Genomic DNA, 12,679 nt, shown 5'->3' on the forward strand with positions numbered 1-12,679 from the left:
GGACACCGTCTCCGTCATCGCTCTTTCGGCGGTGGAGCAGTTACGCCTGCCAGAGTAACTGCTCGATGGCTCGGCGGCCCGCAGGCGGGGCCTGGGGTCGGCGGCGCGGTGCGGGGCGCGCTCCCAACCGCCAGCTCCCGCCGCCCTCAAGACTCCGAGCTTTCCTGCCCCGCCCCGCGCGCGCGCGCGCGCGCGCGCTCCCGTCCCGCCTGCTGTCTCGCCGTCGCCGCCGCTGGCGAGTCCCAGCGCTGCCCTGCTGCGCTGTGGAACAGATAACGTGGCGGGGCTGGGACGGGCGCTGAGTTGTGGGGGACCCCGGGGGCGACCAGTCGGGAATCCCCGAAGTGGAGGCGGATCCTGGCGCGAGGGGGCGGTGTCCAGGCAACCTGCCGGCTGGGAGGCACCACGCACCGGGGCCTGCACCGTGAGTTGAGCTTCTTGGGCGGGGGTGGGGGTGCTCCGTGGTGGTCGCGACAGCCAAGAGGTGGAGGAAGCTGGGACTCAGAGCAGGAACGGGTCGAGGAATTAGGGGTCCTGGACGAAAGAGCCGGAGCTCTCCGAGGAGGGGTTGAACTGGGGCGCCCGGACGACCAAATGGCCAATGCAGTCTGTCGGTCGGTCTGAGCTCCGGGAAAGTCTGGTTTCATCCGAGCACAACAGGTAGGCGTGGACTCTGGCCGCCGGGTGCCCCCGGGCGTGCGGGGAAGGTCGGAAGGTCCGAGCCCGCCCCGCCGGCGCGCCGCTCCCGGGACACGCCCTGGCGGCGCCCGCCGTGTCTGGGTTGGCCGGGAGCGGGGGCCCCTACCCGAGCTCCGGGCGAGGTTTTCTGAGCGCCCGCGGGCGATTCTGCAGGCAGGTTTCCAGGAGCAGTGGAGAGTGGATACGGCGTAGAGAGTGGAGAAGGACTAATCCAGCCCTTCTCTGAAGGAAAGCAAGCCTTTGCTAGGTTAGCACTTGCGTAGTATGATGAAACATTTCTTCGTACCCTACTCGGCCAGCACAGCGTCATTTCAAGGAATTATAAAGTCTTTGGAAACTTTATAAAGCCCCTTTATGGTATTTACTAGTTGCAGTAATGTATATCTCTGGCAAGTTAAGATGATTTTTGTAACTGTCAAGTCGTATAATAGTTGTTAAATGATTTGAGCTCCTTCACTAAAAGTAATTACGCGTTGTTTTTTATGTACATTTATTTATTCAGCAAGTATTCGGCACCTTTTATGTGCAGGCTCACTCAGAACCCTTAAGGAACTTCCAGCCTAGAGAAGAGGTTCAAAAGGGGAAAAGGTCCGTAAGTACGGTGTAGAACTTTCATAGAAATACTCTGGCAAGATTAAAGTGTAAGGAAAGCAGAAGTGTCCTTAGTGGTTGGCATTAAATGGATGGTGAGAGGAGAATTGTCCTGTTTCGTTTTCCAAACATCATTGAACCCGAGATTTGTCTTACATCTTAACACCGTAGTTTTGTTTTTTTTTCCTTTAATGAAATGGGTAAGCAGACAGTTTTTATAGCATAAGAATAATGACAGTTGAAAAAAGTAGTTTTATATAGATGGCTATAGTATTGGAAGACTTGAATTCTATCTTAAGCTCCTCTACTACTGTTTATAGTTTTTAGGTCACTTTTCCCTTTTTGTTTATCATTGTGTCTGAGTTTAGTAACAGAAAATACATAATCCACAGAATCTTAAATTTTTTTTAAATGCATAAATAATGCATTCTTTAAGGAATGCACTCTTTAAGAACTTTTGTCTTTAGGCAGTGCACCTATCTTCCTTTCTTCCATTCACCTTTATTTGAAAAAGGAGGCAGAGTTCCCGCTGTGGTTGCAGCACATTAAGGAGCCAGCATTGTCATTGCAGCGGCTGGGGTCACTGCTGTGGCGCAGGTTTGATCCCTATCGAGGGAACTTCCCCATGCAGCCAGTGCCACCAAAAGAGGAAACAGAAAAGATTGAGACAGTCTATGACCTTTTATGACTTTTTCTTAATTATCTTTTGAAAAAAGCAAAAGATTAAACTCTGGATTTGTTTAGGTCCCTTCATATTCTAAAATTATTTTATTTCCAATCCTATTTAACCGGTTTAATGATGTCTGCATTATTGAATCTTCTGTTAAATTATCCATAGTATAGTTGATGGGTTTGAACAGCCCTTTAGTGGGACCTTAGTCCTCTTACATAAAAGCACTTCTGCATTTTAAGGAGATTGCTGAAATGGTTATTAAATTTCACTTAAGAAAAGAATTAACTTCTGCCCTAGGAACTACTGGAGACTTGTTTGTATCACTTAATTGTATCCTTTATCTAGTTGTAGTGTTAAATTCTTTGGATTACACTAGGGGTCAGCAATTGACAGGCCATGGGTCAAATCCAGCCTGCTGCAGGTATTTATAGATAAAACTTTTACTGGAACACAGCCACATTTGATATCTGTTTATGGCTGTTTATGTATTGTTTAGGAGTAGCTGTGGTAGATACTCTGTGGCCCACATAGCCTAAAGTATTTGCTCTTTGGTCCTTTACAGAAAAATTTGCTGGCCCTGGACTAAACTCTTAATCACTAAGTATTTTGTGGGAGGAAATAGGTTCAGGTTTTTTGTTTTGTTTTTTCCTTTTTAGGGCTGCACCCGCAGCATATGGAGGTTCCCAGGCTAGGGAGCTAATTGGAGCTACAGCAGCCAGCCTACACCACAGCCACAGCAACCCGGGATCCGAGCCGCATCTGCAACCTACACTACAGCTCACCGCCACTCCGGATTCTTAACACACCGAATGAGGCCAGGGATTGAACCCGTGTCCTCATGGTTGCTAGTCAGGTTCATTAGCCTTTGAACCATGATGGGAACTCCTGCTTTTGCTAATTTTAAAACAATGGTATGGTTCTAACTAAACTAAATATTTTATGTATGTGTTTTTGATGCTTATTTCCTAGAGTCTGCTTCTCTATGGATATATAACAGTATCTATGTCTTTTCTATTGTGCTTATAGGTTTCCATGTGTTGAATACATGTATGTTTCTGTATGTGTGCAAAATAATACTTCATTTATTCAGTATGTTTTTTATGGAAGAAAAATTACCATAAAATTGAAATTATCCATTGAAATGCACAACGGGAACTCCTAAAAATCCTTTAATCTTAATTACAGAGTCCAAGAGGCTTTTTTCTTAACTCATTTGGCAGCAAAATATGACCTGAGCTGATGTGAAGCTATTTGTAGTTGTTATTTATCCTACGTTGTGTGACTGTATTTACCTTTTGCTGCAGAAATATCAATCAGTTTGATTATGAAGTGCTGCCCCAGACTGGCTGAGGGGTTAGAGATAATAGATGGTATGTTAACTGTATTACTCGGGTGGTCCAAGATGCCAGAAAGCAGAGGAATAATGCAGTTATTCCAGGGAGCTACATTTGCAAAGTTAGCCTAGTTAGGCATCTGGCAGGGTTTGCTAAGAAGCAATGTTTGCTAAGAAAACCCCTCAGATAGGGCTCCAAGAATGTCAGAAATGTGGCTAAATTCTAGGCTAGATATATGATAAGATACTTTGAAAATCAGAAGTGGGAGCAGTGAGGAAGAGCATAGTGCAAATTAAGGTTGAATCTGCGGATACTGACAAGGGTCTAAGAGCAAGGGTGAATCTGAATGCTAACCAGGGTGTGAGAGCCATTTAAACAATTAGAAGGGGGGAAAAGGAGGGGATTTTAAAGCAGGTGGGGGTCTAATTGCTAAATTAGCCAGTCCTTGGTGGCAGATTGCAAAAACAGCAAATACAGTGATTTTTTTTTTTTTTTTAGGATCGCACCCGCAGCATATGGAGGTTCCCAGGCTAAGGGTCTAATTGGAGCTGTAGTCACCAGCCTACACCACAGCCACAGCAGCATGGGATCTGAGCTGCGTCTGTGACCTATACCACAGCTGACAGCAACGCCGGATCCTTAACCCACTGAGCAAGGCCAGGGATCGAACCTGCAACCTCATGGTTCCTAGTCAGATTTGTTTCCGCTGCACCACGATGGGAACTCCAATACAGTGATATTTTGGAAAGTTGAGCAAGAATTCCTGGTCTCTACTGAGCTGAGGGAATAATGGCACCTTCTGAATTTCGCTTTTAGACTAAGTATCCCCATACTGCTTGCTTTTAAAAATAAAAATATCTGTCTTAAATAGTATTTTGGTCACTTCTATCACTGTTAGCTGCTTACTCTGACTTCTTGCTCTCAGTGAGTTTGCTTCTTCACTTTTAATATGGTACTGTGCTCCACCCTAACAGAATCTAGATAACTGGATTATTAGTCATGTTTTAAACTAAGAGTGAATAGGCTTTGAGAGGCAAGAAGCTTGCATCAATAAAGTTCGTGATCTTTGATCTTTGAAACAATTAACTGCTGTATATCTTTTTTTTTTTAACTTTTTTTTACTTGTTACTTTTACTTATTTTTTACTTGTTTTTTTGTTTTTTACTTGTATCTCAAATAGTAGTGAGAATGCTTAGATAGATAGTGATTCTCAGATGAGTGTGAGAGTAAAATTTCTCTTAAAATTTGCTTTCTGGCCCTCCAGAATGTCTAAATGAATTCTTTCTGGAGTTCCTGTTGTGGCTCAGCAGTTAACGAATCTGACTAGCATCCATGAGGATGCAGGTTAGATCCCTGCCATTGCACAGTGGGTTAAGGATCTGGTGTTGCCATGAGCTGTGGTATAGGTCGCAGATGAGGCTCGGATCTGGTGTTGCTGTGGCTCTGGTGCAGGCCAGCAGCTATGGCTCCGATTTGACCCCTAGCCTGAGAACCTCCATATGCCGCTGGTGTGGCCCTAAAAAGAAAAGAAAAGAAAAGAAATCTTTCCAGGGGGAGGTGAAAGAGTTGTTTTATGGCGTAAAGAGTGATAAAAATTAGCAAGAATAGCAGAGACTAACTGAAATGGTTAGTACTTATTGATTTACTGTCTAGATAGAAAGGGTCCTCTGGAAGGTGATGTCTCTAGATCTCACACTTTATCAAAAAAGCTGCAGAGTGCCAGAGACCTAAGATGAGAGTGAAGTGATAAGAAAGTTATATCACAAAGTTATAAAGATTAAATGTTTCGGCGGGTATGGGTGTAACTGTCATCAGTAGCAGGGATTAGAGACTTTATGAAAAGAATATTTGAAGTGGTTGAAGCAACATGGATATTGAAACTAGACAGATATAGGTGTTGTCTTCTTTTTTCCACTTAAATAGCATCTTGATCTTGGACAGATTTAACTCATTATCCTCATCTGTAAAGTGAAGATGAGTGTATGTGTGTGTATATATATATGTATAAATCTATATTATTTATATTTATGACTGGGTCACTTTACAGCAGAAATTGGTACAACATTGTAAGTCAACTATAATTTTAAAAAATTGGGAATTAAAAGTTTCTGGTAAGTAAATGCTCAAGACACTATAGTTCCTTTTCCTGTCATTGCCTTAGAGTTTGTTCCTACTGCTCAGTTTGATGTCTCCATGCCCAACCCCCATGCTTCCTTTTACCGGTCAGGGTTTTTCTCTTGTGTAATCTGGAAGAATTGCCAGAGCTAGACTCCACATGGGGCCCCCACTGGCACTCTCCTGACTGAATCCAGCTCTGCCATTCTCCTCATCCCTAAGGGTCATCTCCAGTACTTTGGGAAAACTGCATCCGCACTTCTAGCCCTTTCTTACCCCAACTTAAAAATTTCTCTGTGACTCCTGTTTCTTTCCTATTCCATCTTAGCTTCTCTCTCCTATAGGATGTGCTTGCCATTCATTGTTAGAGTTGTGTGTATCTGCCTTTCCTGTTGGCTTGCCTAACTCCAGTGGCGAGAAGCAGCTTTTTCTCCATTTTTATCAAGATTGTAGGAAATATTCTTTGAATCTTGGTACACTGAATGTATTTTCATTATGTAGTAAAACAAGGTATTAGTGCTGCGCGTGGACATGTTACAAGTTAGACTTTGTCGTAAGACTTAGGATACATGGATTAAGTTCATTTTATGGAAATTGTGTTCAGAATTCCAGAAATGAAATTTTAAAATTTATGGTGCAACAGGCCATTTTTAGTTCAGAAGAGGTATGGTGCGAAACTTAAAAGTATGAATACACAGATTTTTATGTGAACTGATAATTCTTAAATATGCTAGGTTAATTTAAACTCTTTCTTTCTTTCTTTCTTTCCTCATACTCCAGGAGTAGTTAAGAAAGGATTCTGTTTAGAACTCTGAATATAATATAATTTAATCCAAAATATTAATCAGGGAGTTGCTGCCTTGGCACAATAGGTTAAGAATCTGACTACAGTGGCTTGGGTCACTGTGGAGGTGTGGGTTTGATCCCTGGCATGGCACAATGGGTTAAAGAATCTGGCATCGCCCCAGCTGCAGCTTGGATGCAGTTCCTGGCCCTGGGAACTTCCATATGCCATGGGTTCAGCCACAAAAAAAAAAAAAAAAAATCAGAAATGGCTACTTTTTTTTTTTTTTTGGTCTTTTTTGCCATTTCTTGGTCCACTCCCCCAGCATATGGGAGGTTCCCAGGCTAGGGGTCCAATCGGAGCCAGCCTACGTCAGGGCCACAGCAACGCAGGATCCCAGCCGTGTCTAAGGCCTACACCACAGCTTATCGCAACGCCGGATCATCAACCCACTGAGCAAGGGCAGGGATCGACCCCGAAACCTCATGGTTCCTAGTCGGATTCGTTAACCACTGCGCCAAGACGGGAACTCCCAGAAATGGCTACTTTTGACTTGTTGTATGTTCTTCTACTCCTAGTAAAAATCCTATCATAGGACGTTCCTGTTGTGGCTCAGTGGTAATGAGCCCAGCTAGTATCCGTGAGGATATGAGTTCTATCCCTGGCCTCGCTCAGTAGGTTAAGGATCCAGCGTTGCTGTGAGCTGTGGTGTGGATCACAGATGCAGCTCAGATCTTGTGTTGCTGTGGCTGTGGTGTAGGCCAACAACTGTAGCTCCGATTTGACCCCAAACCTGGGAACTTCCATATGCTGCAGGTGTGGCCCTAAAAAAGCAAAAATAAATAAATAAAAATAAATTTAAAAATCCTATCGTAGTATGAACAAAAGAATTTTAATTTTTTTGCCTTACAGTAGTCCGTAATGGTTTGTATTTGTGTTCTATAGAACATCAATTTCACAGGATTTCCAGCAGAGGAGAAAAAAATAGAGAGGTGGGACAAAGGTGTGTAGTTTAAACAAGCATAATCAAGTTATTTATATATATCTCTATATAAATATTCCTTCCTGGCACTGTGTAGTGCTCATTATTGTACACATGTATGGAGACCCTCCCTAGGAAGGAAAACTGCCAACTTGGCATTTCCCAAAAGGATTTGGATTGGGATTCTCCTCCCTCACAGACAACAATTAATCCTCATTCTTTGGCACTGTTTTTCTACAAAACACTCTTTGGGAAATACTGCTTTACCTATGAAACACTCTCAACATGTAAAATTTATGTACTTGTAATTTCTATAATTACACTTTTTAAATGAGAACTTAATAGTCTTTGTGTCAAACTTTAATCAACCATTTTTCTAACGTTGAACTTACAAGTTTCTTTTTTTTTTTTTGAGCTACAATAGGAACTCCCATGACTTGCAGGTTTCTAGTTTTCACTTTCATAATGCCGCAGTCAACACTTATGCTTCTAATATTTTCCTTTTTCTTTCTCTAGCATGAATTTTCAAAAGCTAATGCTTTTATCAAATGGTTTTGATATTTTAATGACTTCTTTGTATTTTCCAAAAGAGATGAACCTGTTTGTGCTGTCACTGAATCTTATCAGCTTTTGTAAAATCTCAGTATTGGCAGTATAATTTTTATATTTATAATATTTAGTTTCTTTTTTTTTTGTAGGGCTGTACGCACAGCATATGGAAGTTCCTAGGCTAGGGTTGAATTGGAGCTGTAGCTGCTGCCCACAGCCGCAGCAGCGCCAGATCTGAGCTGCATCTCTCTTCACCAGCAGTCCACAGCAGCATGGGATCCTTAACCCACTGAGCAGGGGCAAGGCATCGAACCCCATCCTCATGGATACTAGTCAGGTTTGTTACCATTGAGCCACAATGGGAACTCCATATATTTATAATACTTAGATGTAACGTACATGTAAATTTTTTTTTTTTTTTGTCTTTTTGCTATTTTTTTGGGTCACTTCCGTGGTTCCCAGGCTAGGGGTCTAATTGCAGCTGTAGCCGCCGGCCTACGCCAGAGCCACAGCAACTCGGGATCCAAGCCGCGTCTGCAACCTACACCACAGCTCAGGCAGCGCCGGATCGTTAACCCACTGAGCAAGGGCAGGGACCGAACCCGCAACCTCATGGTTCCTAGTCGGATTTGTTAACCGCTGCGCCACAACGGGAACTCCCCGTACATGTAATTTTGAACCACTCAGTGAAATCAAATTCTTATTGCCCTTATATCAGTATTATGCACTTAATATTTTAAAGTATTGACTAATGATAACTAATTTATTTTTGGGGTTATGATAGTGAATTAGACTAAATAAGTTCATACCAAATAATATAGGTTTAAATTGCAGCGTCATTTTCCTGCTGTTTTCTAACACTGTTTCACTTGCTATGGGCTTATCTAAAAATAATATCAAGTTAAATCTTTCTTACCCATTTTAATCAGTGAATTATAGAAGAGTAGGGGGCACTAATCAACTATTAGAGTTATTTATATTATCTAGTCTCAGTAGTCTTATTTATTTATAAATTAATAGCGCTAATAGTATTTTATAATGGTGGTGTGAAGATCATATGAAAAATCCATTGAATCACAGTACCCCAGCCTCCAGAGATTCTGATTCAGTTAATTGAGGCTCAACTTTGGTATTTTTTTTAAAGCAGCCAGAGTTGCAAACCATGAATCTACATTTTATAGGTCTGTTATCTTGACGTACATAGCTTTGTTTTTCTTTTTGTTTTTGTTTCTTCGGCTGCCCCATGGCACAGGGAATTCCTGGGCCAGGGATCAGACCTGAGCCACAGTTGTGACCTGAGCTGTAGTGCCAGATCCTTAATCCACTGTGACCAGCTGGTGATGGAACCCACATCCTGGTGCTCCCAGTACGCCTCAGATCCCATTTTGCCACAGCAGGAACTCCTTGACATGCTTAGCTTTTTAATTTTAACAGTTTACCTACCTCATATGGGTTGTTCCTTTTCTGTTGTCTCAATGCTGCCTTTTTAATTGCTTGACCCTTATCCTTGGAGAACTTGGTAGATGAAGCCATATTACTGAAAGGTGTTCGGGGGACTAAGTAGAATAAGTAGAAAAAGGGCCCAGGTATAATGCTCCTCCCCTACCCCACCATGGCCGCCACCATGCCCTGTTTGTTCCATACTTTCTGTCCCATACATCTTTATGTCAAAAATGCTGTTTCCCTCACCCACCCACCCCGCACCACCACCCATGGAAAGGCTTCCTAGTGTTGAGGAAGGAGAATGAACTTTGTTGCCAAAGAGACCTGGTTTCATTCTCATCTCTACTGTTCTACTAGCATTTAAGTTTTTTCTTTTCATGAAATAGGGACTAATAATACCCTCTTTGCTTTTCTCCTTGTGGTAATTCTAAGTAATATTCCTAAAAAGTTCCTGGCTCAGTGAATAATAGCCACTGTTATCATTTGGGAATCAATTGGGAAAGTGAAAGTCATTGCTCTGAACTATAGTAGGCAATACATGTGTCCTTCCCATTTTTGATGTTACCAAGATGCTGCTAACAGATGGTGTTGTGAATAGTAAAAGTTGGGATCTAACAAAAGCTTATTGGTTCTTAAGGGTTTCATTTCAAAAGTTAAGTCATTTAACATTTGCAGTCTAGAGAAAATAACATTATCCATAATGCCACTACTCTAGTAAACATTAACATTTTTTTTAACTTTTTTTTCTTTTTGGTCTTTTTTTTTTGCCTTTTTTTTTTCCTACGGCCGCTCCTGCAGCATATGGAGGTTCCCAGGCTACCGGCCTACACCAGAGCCACAGCAACTTGGGATCTGAGCCGCGTCTGCGACCTACACCACATCTCACGGCAACGCTGGATCCTTAACCCACTGAGCAAGGCCAGGGATTGAATCCGCAACCCTATGGTTCCTAGTCGGATTCATTAACCACTGAGCCACGATGGGAACTCCTCCTATTAACATTTTTGAATCATGAGTTGGAAAAATACCAGGAGCATCTCATAATATAAATGATGGCTAGAGAAACCAAACATTTTAAGAAGAATGAATATAGTAATGGAAAAAGTGCTATACCAACAGAAGACAGTATAATAGGGAAATTAATTATAAAAGGTTTCCTGAAGGAATTTTTTTTTTTTTTGGCCATGCCTGTAGCATGCAAAGTCCGTAGGCCAGGGATCAAACCGTCACCACAGCAGATCCTTAACCACTAGGCCACCAGGGACCTCCAGGAAGGATTTTTTTTTTTTTTGCTTTTTTTAGGGGTGTTCCCGTGGCATATGGAGGTTCCCAGGCTAGGGGTCCAGTTGGAGCTGCAGCTGCCAGCCTACACCACAGCCACGGTAGTGCCAGATCTGAGCCGCATCTGCGACCTACGCCACAGCTCACAGCAATGCCAGATCCTCAACCCACTGAGCGAGGCCAGGGGTTGAACTTGTGACCTCTTGGTTCCTAGTTGGATTCGTTTCTGCTGCGCCACGATGGGAACTCCAGATTTTCTTTTTAAGGTGAGTTTTAGAGTAGTTTATTGTAGGAGGAAGCAAGATATTTCATATTCACAAATCATCAAGATGAAACTGTTAACTCTAAAATTATGAATGTTTTCTTCAATATCCATTTTGCCCTAAAACCAGTGAAGTATAGGTTGCCAGCAAACCGACTTTAGGACTGTGTGACTGTGCCTAGGGATATTTAAAGTACAGTTACAAAAGACCTCATTTTCTGTCTACCAGGGGCAGACTTCCTTAGTCAACATCTTTATTATGACCTAATACTCTGTAACTTGTGGGTCCCTACTTGTAACCTATAATTTTGCAAAGCCTGAATCACAGGTCAAGATAGAATGATCCATCATCTTTCTAGATTAAATGTTGTTGGGGTTGAGAACTAGCTGCCCAGAATGTGTCACGTTTACTTGAGGATTATTTTGGTTTTTTTTTTGTTCTTTGTTTTTTGTTTTTTTTGTCTTTTTGCTATTTCTTTGGGCCGCTTCTGCGGCTTATGGAGGTTCCCAGGCTAGGGGTCTAATCGGAGCTGTAGCTGCCAGCCTAGCCAGAACCACAGCAATGCGGTGGTCCGAGCCGCGTCTGTAACCTACACCACAGCTCACGGCAATGCCGGATCGTTTACCCACTGAGCGAGGGCAGGGACCGAACCCGAAACCTCATGGTTCCTAGTCGGATTCGTTAACCACTGCACCATGCCGGGAACGCCTATGAGGATTATTTTGAACCAAAGACATTCAAGATCATGTGGGTTCAGGAGAAAATAATCATCCCTCCCTGAACTACCTAGAAGAATTTAAATTGGGGATTTTTGCCAGAAAAGAGCTATTACTGGAAATAAATTTTATCTAAGTAACCTCATCTCCATGTCAGAGCAAGCATCTAATGACCGCACTTCTACTCTTATCCTGTGAATGACCCTTCCTGCCCTTGGAAGTCTGAGGCCCCTGTCCTTCCCATTCTTTAGCTCAGGATGGCATAGTACCTCATCTTCCTTTCTGTTTCGGAACACTTCATGGACCTGGGGTCTTTGACCCTGTCGTGTGTGGGGTTCCTCCTATACATACGAAATTAAAATTTTTCTCCTGTTATTCTGTCCCATGTCAATAATAATTCTTAGACCAGCCAGAAAACCTAGAAAGGCAGAGGAAAGTTTCCTTCCTTCTGAACAAGCTGATTGATTACTGGTTTGGGGTTTTTCTGCCTTTTGGCTTTTGAAAGGTGTAGCTTTTAAAAGTGCAGGAGATTCTTGAAGTGTGGGAGATTATTAAGTGGTTTTTGTTTGTTTTACTTTATGCTTTTTTTTTTTTTTGGTCTTTTCTATGGCCGCACTTGTGGCATATGAAGATTCCCAGGCTAGGGGTCTAATCGGAGTTGTAGCTGCCAGCCTGTGCCACAACCACAGCAATGCCAGATCTGAGCAGCGTCTGTGACCTACACCACAGCTCACAGCAATGCTGGATCCTTAACCCACTGAGTAATGCCAGGGATCGAACCCACAACCTCATGGTTCCTAGTCAGATTCGTTAACCACTGAGCCACGACAGGAACTCCTACTTTATGCTTTTTGAACAAAACTGAAACTAAAGACTGGAGGCTGAGTTGAAGCTGGTGATGTCTTTTAGAGAAGTGACAGTCAAAGAAAAGTACTTTAAGTTTGAGACAGATTCCAAAACTTTAGGTGTTTGATACATTCTGGAATTAATTCCATTTACTGCTGAGTGGCTTGTTCATATTGTAAATTGGTCTTTTCATGCTCTGGAAGGAAAAAAACCTAACAAACCAATTTGACAAACCTCCTATTTTGTGTTTGATGTTCTCTTTGATTATTTGTGATTGTTTTCTCTTTTCTCTCTTTCAAATGATATAAGTCATTTTAAGAAACTCAAATGACCAAAAAGATTAGGAATACTTTTTTGCCCTGCATAAACTTCAATATATGTTCCCATCTCTACCAAAATAGAT

General features: G+C 42.4%; 1 protein-coding gene across 7 annotated transcripts in view; it reads left to right on the forward strand.

Moving 5' to 3' along the window:
- The first annotated feature begins 286 nt into the window (after positions 1–286).
- The window catches only part of HEATR5A (HEAT repeat containing 5A), a 116,331-nt gene continuing 103,938 nt past the window's right edge, over positions 287–12,679 (forward strand). For 5 of the 7 annotated variants that reach the window (XM_047794469.1, XM_047794473.1, XM_047794477.1 and 2 more), the window contains exon 1: positions 287–424. The gene's annotated coding sequence lies outside the window, so the exon portion shown is untranslated. Of the gene's footprint in view, positions 425–537; positions 661–1,201; positions 1,288–12,679 lie in introns of those variants that run through there. The other 2 variants (XM_047794470.1, XM_047794471.1) reach the window with 2 other exon arrangements.

Source organism: Phacochoerus africanus, chromosome 9 (assembly GCF_016906955.1).
Source record: "Phacochoerus africanus isolate WHEZ1 chromosome 9, ROS_Pafr_v1, whole genome shotgun sequence".
NCBI classification, from domain to species: domain Eukaryota; kingdom Metazoa; phylum Chordata; class Mammalia; order Artiodactyla; family Suidae; genus Phacochoerus; species Phacochoerus africanus.